Raw genomic sequence first — 9,499 nt, forward strand, 5'->3', positions numbered from 1 at the left:
ACTCCCTTTGGGTATTAAAATCAGGTTTTTTCCCCAGAGAAAAGCTGTAACCGAGTGACAAATGCACATGCCCCTCCAACATCTTTGCATGAAAAACTCTGAAGCACAGCAGTAATTAAACACTCCCTGGGGTCAAAAAAATTATCATTTAAGAAAACATCTTCAAGAATCCTCTGTCTGCAGAGCAAACAGATCACTGTACAGCAAAGATGAAAGGGAAAGCAAAAGCGTTGTTGAATCACATCATGATTATGTCAACATGTGGAAAAGGCTATTATCCTAGCTGTGCTCTTTCATCCAGGCAAAGCTGAAAGCAGAGTCATTATTCAGATGAAGCCCTCTTTTCATACTGGAATAGTTTGATATGCAGCCACATATATTACAATAATTATTGTGATGTTTGATGTATAATCCATACAAACAAAATGTTAATATTAAGTTCTGGACTGTGCAGATGTGTCTGAATGGACTTAGCAATAATATTTAGTGTTTATATAAAGCTGTATGTGTTCAAAGTACTGAACAGATGTTAAATTAAACCTCAGAATACCCCTATAAGGTGGATAAATGTAATCCCCATTTTACAGATTGGGGAAAACAGGTGAAGTGACTTAACCAAACTCCTCAATAAATCGGTCAGTGGCAGAAGGATGATTAGAACTCAGGATCTCTTAACTTCCAACCCTGTGCTTATTGCTCCAGACCAGAATGCCTTCCACTGGGCATAACGGTCTACCACTGGCAAATCTATTACTAGGAATAATACCCATCGCAACTCAATTTTGCACTTGAATCAGGAGATTCCAAATTTAAGGCTGCACAAGCGCTCTCAAGTCTGTTGCCCCATTGTGCATATAAATTGTGGTACAGACTGTAGTTACATGATCATATTCTATACCTTTTAAAATTACACACAAAAAATACGTTAAGAAAACATTAAGGTTGCACTTATCAAGCACTGGCAAGTTAGGAAATGCCACAATTAAGGTTGCCTGTGCAACCTTAATTTGATTTTGCTCTGTATATGTACAATGACAGTGTCTTTAATCACATACTTTTTTGTCTGCAAAACCTCTGCCTTATTCAGTACATAGAATGGACAGTGCTCACTGAAGAGGCAGCTATTCAATAGCTTGTTTTCTCTTCATGCAAACCTATGGCTTCATGGGTTATTTACTGCACACTCATAATTTTGTCTTCAGAGCAGGCATTAAATAATTTCTCCATCAGCTTTTGTATGGTGCTTATCACTGCAGTATTAGAGTGCTTCACAAACAATTTATTTTCACAATGCCCCTGACATGAGGTGGTATTATTCCCATTTTACAGATAGCAAACTGAGGTACAAAGAGCTCAAGGTCAAAAAGTATCCACTAATTTAGAGATGCCTAGGACCTGTTTTTTCCAGAGTACTTTATATAGCACTTTATATGTTCCAAGCACAGTTCACATTGACTTCACTTGAAGCTGTGAGCACTTAGCACTTCTGCAAACCAGATCCCAGGGTCTCAAGTCTGGCACCCAGAAAATGAGGAACACAGAAATAGAGACCACCTGTGAAAAGTTTGGTTTAAGCAACTTACCCAGCATCACATAGGAACTCTGTGGCAGAGGCAGGGATAGAACCCAATTTTCCAGGGCAGCATTCAACTGGCTTAACCATGAGACCATCCCTTCTCTTCCTGCAACCCTTTATGCTACACATCTCCAGCTTCTGAAATAAATGAAGCAAGGGTCCTACAGACAACCATCTCCTTCATTACACAACACTGATTCATCCCCAGAGCAGGTCCACCTGTGCACTGAATGAAGGGATCCTGTGGGGGCGGGGAATACAATAATTAATTAGGACTATCATAATGCATAATCACAAGGGAGTCGAGTTAAGATTGCACAGGCAACCTTAAATGTGGTATTTCCTAACTTTTGACAGCTTGACTTTGCAACCTTATTATTTTAATGGATTTTTGTATGTAATCTAGGATTTTTTAAAAAAAGATCAGAACAGCAAATTCCATCATGTGGCATCATATTGATACTTACATGGGTCACCAGCAGTGCTGGAACCCTTAGATCTGCCACACAGACCTCTATCACTTGCATCAATGGAGTAAATTATGGCAGCAGTAGGCAGTCATTCTCTGCATGGACCAACACTAGCAGGGACTGGGACACTTTGCTCTCAGCAAACAGCTGTGAAAACCACTGGCAGAGGAATGGTGAGACTCCAATGAGGGTTTCATTCCAGGCTATGGAGGAGTGTGTGCTCTTAGTGGGCCTATTCCCCCACCTCCCCCGAGCATGAACTTTCTTCTTTGTCCCCTTTTGTGTATTCAAGTGCTTTCTCTTCCCCACTCCAAGCTCGTTGTCCCAGACCCATTCTCACCTAGCTAGTCCCCTCATGCCCAGCCACTCTTAATCTTTCTTCTCACTCCTTACCTGATCCATCTCTCCCAAGCGCTATCCTCCAGTCACCTCACCCACTTCCAGATTTCCTATCCCCACTGCCTCCAGTCCCAATCTCCCTCCCTGGTCTGCTCATGCAATCTCAGTATCCCCCCTTGCCTGGCTACTTGTCCCCCTCTCTTTGCCCATGCACGTCAGCTCCTTACCAGATCTAGCTCCTCTCACGTCCTGCCCTCTGCCAAACTAGTTCTCAGCCCCAGTCTCCTTGCCCAGCTAGTATATTGTTTTCCTTTTTTATATTGATATCACTGTCCTACTTGTCCTTTTTAGCAACAGACGTTTTTAATTAAACACATTCATTGTGCTAAGGTCCACAGATACATTACAATGGATACATCAGACTGCTTGCAGCTTTGGGGCAGAATGAGACCTGTCAGTCACTCCCCAGTGCCTGGCGACTCAGGCAGGCCTCCCTGGTGCAGAGCTTTCCTGAGAGAGAAACTCCAAACTTTTTCAGAAGTTTAGACTAACAGTTTGGCTCAGTGTTTCTGTCTAATTCCCAGCTGTATTTGATTTTTTGGGGTGATTGGCTCCTCAGCTCTGTTCCTCCTTCTGAGGTACTTGTGCAATGGCTGGTGGCCATGCATGCTTCACGGAGAAGCCAGACAGAGAAAAAAGAAACAAAAGGGAAGGGCCTGCATCTCCTTCACCAGGGAGCTTGGGTGGCTCTGGGGGCAGAGTGCAGTTCTCTCCTTCAGCTTATGCCAGGTGGGTTGCCTCAGTCCATCCTCCTTCCCCAGCAGGAAAGAAGCCAGACAGGATTAGAAGAGATCTGGCTCCAGGGCAAGCAGCCCCCCACTCCTGCATCTCCTTGAGGGGAGTGAAGGCTCAAGTCCCTACGGCTTGCATCAGCAGGCACATGCCTCTATGTAGCTCAGCTGCTTCCCCCCACCCTTTGCTTTCTGGCCAATCGCAGTTGGAGGACATGAATGGATGCTGCCAACTTTGGAGAGTGCAGTCTGGGTTATTTAGGCCCAGCTCTCTTCGCCACTGAGTCGGAACCCTCTCTGCACTGTTAGATGTCACCGAGGGCACAAACAAGGCCCTGCCATCCCTGCCTATCCTGGGCCACTATGTCCCCTACCTACCATCCCATAAGTTTTCCCTCTTATGGAATTCTTTCACAGGGTCCCTTTTGGGTATTACTCCATCTGCCCAATAGCATGCCTGCCATGCAGATGCTCTGGCTTCATTCTTACCTCACTTCCCAAATATTTCCATGGTCTTTTTCAGATAAGAGGTTAACTGACTTATCTCAGCACTGGTTATAAATTCATTCCATTCAATATCTAGCATTTTCCTGAGGCATTTGCTTTCGAAGGTATGGAGACACGCGGCCATACCTTCAGTTGATTTCCAGCTTTCACATCCATAAGTTAAGATGGAAATAACATGAGTTCAAGATTCGTCATTTGGTCTAAATTGAAGATAATTAATGATCAAATCTTGTTTAAGCTGATGAATGCATCTCCCCTGCTGACACCACCAACATTTCACCACCGCCACTGCCCCAGTGGAATACCATACAATAGATGGGGGAAAACTTCTTGGAGACCATTGCTGAGACCCAGGCCAACATTCCCAGAAGAGGCCTGTCTGGGGAAGATGAGACAAATTCAGTCTCTAGGACGACAGGGAGATCGCTAGCCACTGGAAATATTTTTGGAGCAGTCTCTGAGCCCCGCTTCCCTCCCCTCTCTGAAGCAGGATTATGGGGACAAACTCCTAAAGAGGGAAATAAATATCAGTGCTGTTTTCCCAGCTCACCTTCATGGAGTGCTGTATGGCAGATCACTGCAGAAAAGACCAGGTCATAGACATGAAACTTCTCTGGACATGTTCTTGAGCGCACACACACAAAATGGAAATTCTTCTGCCTTAGGGGAGGAAGGCCACCTGTACAAAAATCAGAGTCAAATAATAATACTAATATATACATATATGTATAAAAAAACCCAAATCTCTCCCCTTCAGCCCCCAAACCCTCCATCCCCCAAAGGGTGGATTCTCAGGCACCGTACTGTGAAACTATGCTTAGGAGGACTGCAATTGCCCTAGATAAACTACACCCCTCTTCATGCTGCCCAGGAAGATGTAACAGAGGGATAGGATTTCCTTCCACCACTAAAAGACTGGGAGAGTATCAGTCTGTCATCCCCCATCTGCCACTTCATGTTGCCATGACTTACCTACTGGGATGTCATTCCTTGCTGCTTTGGTTCACCGTTCCCTGAAGCCCAGGTTATTGTTTCCAGTTTCTCAAACTGCCATGCCTCACCAACACCTCAACCCCTCCCCACAGCTGCTGGCCATGGAGTGAGGAGAGAGACAGGAGCCCAGATGTAGAAGAACAAGCAGGCAGTAAGGGACCCCTTGACCCACCATTTATTTCTTGTCCCCCATCCTCCATTTTATATGGCCAGAAGGCTCCTCGGTGTGAAAATTCAACCTGGTGTCAGTACTAAAGGTAACTGTGGTTATTTTCCCCTGAGGATCAGAGTCTCTTTTTCTAACTGAGGGAGATTTTTAGTTAGAAGAGCAGCCTCCTCACTATACAGGCCATTCACAGGCAACCAAATCCAGGAAAGTATCGCCTCAGACCCCTTATTTGGTCTTGAAAAACTAAGGGAGCATCAGACAGACCCCCCACCAAAAATTATGAACTGTTATCTGACACCCACGTTACTCAGTTTTCACAAGGAATGGTATTGGAGGTTGGCAGTACGGTCCCTCTCAACCTAAAAATCCCACAAGCCTAACAGCATCTCCCTAAATTAGATAGTGGGATACAAATCTGTTTCATGCAGCTATACGAGTGCTATATGGCACCTTGAGATCAGATGCTCAAGCAATTCAGTTCCCAGCCCTCTTAGCGATACAGTGAGAAACTTTATGGACAGCTGAGGCTATTCAGTCATTGGAAGTTGACTTACTATCCTAGCTCCTGCCAGACACTATTGAAAGAAATACAGGGTAAATGGCAAGTTGAAGCAGTCCATGAAGTACAACCGGAAACAATACCATTCAGCAAGTTGTTGCTAAAACAAGTGCAAGGTGCTGAGGTCAGGTGAGTAGCTGCTCTCAGTTGCCTCAGAGCTATTTTCATGACTCCCAATTAGACATACCAGTTTGGGAGCAAAAGGCTACATACAGCTTTGGTCATGGTGAGGTTTCTGGATCCATTGGCCAGGGAAGGTACCCTAGGAGCAAGAATCACAGGAACAGCTTTGTCCCATTCTCAAACTCAAACCATGGAAATTCCAGGACATGAACGAAGCCATCCATCACTTCAGACTGGAGCTACACAACCCGGTCCACATCTTATTTCTAACTTCTGAATCTAGGACAAACAGGGCATCTGAATAATTTCTAAAGAAGGTTTATCTACACATTTCCATTTTATGATCCCATGGACAATTCTTCTATTTTACATATAGATGGTAGTGAAAGAAGTTGGGGGGGAGAAGGGGTAGAGAAGAAGAGAAGGAAGACCATTTGAGCTGAAAGTGTACTCAGGGTCCCTCTCTAGGATAATGGTATTATTAAAATTGGCTTTAAGGAAGAAGGAAATTCACTTTCATCTCTTCCTGGACAATTTTTCTGGTCAGGGTTCTGTACAGAGAGAGAGTGCTGAGGCAAACAGAAGGATACCATTTCTGGAATATCTTGGATTCATGATTAACTTCCCTCACACCATATGTCTATCACAGGCCTGGACTGAAGATTAATACTATCAGGTACTAGCTCTCATCTCAGAAGAATATTAACAGAAAATTATGGCCACAAAGGAAAACAAGTGGTGTCTCGTACAAAATCCAGTTCTTACTGGAGCCTATTGAGAATCCTGATCTCATGACAGATGTGCTTCAATGAACCAGAGCTCCTATGAGACCTGTTCAGTAATTCTTGCTATCCCCCTCCATCTCACCCCATCACATCCACTGGCAGAGATCAAGGCCCCATCATATATTCTCCACTCCCTCAACCAAGTGTAGACAAAATTTTTTTTTAAGGGATCCACCCATTAGTGCATCAGGAAGAGTAAGCCTTATATCAAAATGCCAGCTGGGACGAATACTGGGGGCTCATTCAAGTCTCAATTTCTTCTGGTACCTTTCCCCTGTACTCTTTCAATCCAGAGCATCCACCAGTTGAAACACAATGATTTACTAAAGCTTCAGGGTGCTTTTCTTTCCATGGATAAAAGACTTGTTCTGCTTGAGGATCAATGTGTCTGAGGGAGTTTTACATAAACTAAGGGAAACATGATCATTCCAACTCAGGGAGGAAAAAAAAAAAAAACCAACTTCTCCTGTCCTGTCCTGACCAGAGCAAAGTTTCCTATCTTTATGCGCACTCCATATCAAGAGCTAAGATGAATACCAAGACTTATTATAGCAGAAGATGGATTAAGCAGAGTGGAATCTGTACCCAGAAATACCCTCACTCAGGCAATTTGGTGAGCTAGTGATTGACATCTGCATCTAGAAACAACAGAAAGCCATATTGGCCTCTCCATGTGTCAGGACCTGGATTGTGAGGTGGTGAATGACCTCTCACAAAACTGGGCAATGTGTATGTTATATGTCTTTCTACTGTTGCCCAGGACCATACAAAAGATAGGAAGGAGAGCATGGCAGTGATACTGTTTTTGCCTTTGTGGGTGAAGAGGCTATGTATTTCAGGCAATTAACTAGCATTGAATTTTCTGATGCCTCTGTGTCACAGAGGCCGTCTGCCATTGAAAAAAACAGTTCTTCATCTGGGTTAGGACAGGTTAAAAATTATCACTCTCAGACTATAAAAGTAACTCAACAAAAACAAATTCTGCTGGCTGGTGCAAAGCCCATAGTTTAACTACCATGTAAAAGAAGTAAAACAGTCTTGCATTCCTCAAGGAGGGCTAATGTGGGTGTATAAGAGTGCCCAAGCAGAAAGGTAAATCCCTATAATGTTTTCACGTTCTAAGTTTGGTACAAATCCCAGCATTAAATGTTTCCTTAGGACATCAGTGCTTATTCCAACCCAATAAAGGTCAGAAAACAATAACCTTAAAATCTCATTCTGCTTCTTCAGCACCTGCCTAGATCAAACTCCTGCACACGATACATCATACTTCCTATCCATTAAAGCAGACCCCGCCAATAGCTACTGTCTTCACTCAGATGAATGTTTAAATTGGGAGCTTACTCAGATGACACCCAGTGTAGTACTTGCAGTTCAGACATTAGTCCTCACTACAATCAGAACATTAAATCCCCTAAGTAAACTCAATAAATAGTCTTCTTTTTGTTCGGCATCAAAGTCCTGTCCTTAGAAGCACTGAATCTCAGGCACAGGAGTCATGTTTTCTGTATTGAGACCTGCTAGGTGGCCACAGGGCATCAATACGTAAATTCACCAAAATTCTACATATTGGTTAGCCAACACATACTGGCAGAACTCTTCTCCCCACTTTATATATCCTCCATCCTCCCCTGGACACTAATATCTCAGCTGGTATATATTTAAAGAACCACAAGAGGCACAGTGCTGTGAAAATCTCATCACAATGAATCTGGGTGCCTTAGAACAATGAATGGGCCTGCTTACCTGAAAATATACCTTCTTTGCGTAATAAGGCCCATAGATCAGCCTGGAGACACATGGAACATCCAGAATAGAGATGTCAATTGGATTTGCTTTGTTGCCATGGTCTGCAGTAAGAGAATTTGTGCTTTTTCCTCACTCTAGAAAAATAGATATGAATTATCCTGACTGGGGAGGTTAGTTCAAGAGAACTTCAGGAAGCAGGGTACTCCCCTCCTACCAGGGACTTGCAGATCTAGCTCTTCCCCCAAGCTGCAAGTAGGCAGACATACCCATTGTAACAATCTACCTGAATATTGCCTCTCTGAGTAATAAGATCCACAAACACAGAAAAGTTTTCCTATTCTCTTTCACCAAGCATTTTAATGGTTGTCAGGATTAGAGTACTATACATTCTTTTCAATGTGTTTTGGAATAGTCTGCATTTAATGTGGAAAAAGTACTGAATGCAAGCAAATAATTGTACAACACTGGAAATCACACAAAGCCTAGCATAAGACTCTGGATTACAATTTGAATCATTGATGCAGCTTTAAACGAAAATGTTTGCACAGATTAATGTATCAAAGAACAGTTTGATTAGTCATTAACATTTGTCCCCATGTACAAAGAATGTATTTTGCTCACACTTGTAATCTTTCCCTTGTATTTAAGTTAGTCTCTCTGTTCTTCTTGCTTTTCTTCTGTATTCTTTGTATAATTTAGTTTTACATATATACATAAATGCACACTGATGATTAGGTCTTTTTGGTATTGCTTGATTGTATTGACTGAACTTTCATGAACTTTTTCTTTAAAATCTCAGAAGTTATTAAAACAGAAATAGAAACCGCGTTACTCATGACAGACATGACAAACATTCATTGTTACTCATCTCTTCCACAGCATCGCTCTAAGAAAGGGTGGCATTCAATGTATTAAGAAGCTTTATGCCAGCACAGCATGAAAACTGTTGCAGATGCTCCCCATTACCCATCATAAATAAAACAGGCTCCTTGCAAGGTCTGCAGATTGTCACATTTGATGTGATTGGTTTTGGCATGTGACAATGCAAGACAAGCAAGTCAGAGGGTACCCTTCAATAATACAAATGGTCTAGATTGATTTATACTGATCCCATTTATACTGAGAAATGCAGCTGCTACTGGACTTTCAGAAGCTCTCATGGCATGTTGAGCAGCTTAAATGAGGAAAATGTGTACACTACTTCTGTAGATAATTAGTTTTTCAAAAAGATTCTGAGAGGCTCATGAGAGATACACAGATAAGGGATATAGATGTTTTAAATGTGCTTTGGGTAATTCAATTAAGATTCAGATACATTACGTTATTCATATACAATATCTTCCTTTTAGTAATGAGTAAAATATTGTTTAGACAACAGTAGATACCTGAAAACTTGTTCCATACAGGTTTTCAAGTTGGGGTTTGATGAATATGAGCA

The sequence above is a fragment of the Lepidochelys olivacea genome (genome assembly GCF_965140295.1).
Source record: "Lepidochelys olivacea isolate rLepOli2 genome assembly, chromosome: 2".
NCBI lineage: Eukaryota > Metazoa > Chordata > Testudines > Cheloniidae > Lepidochelys > Lepidochelys olivacea.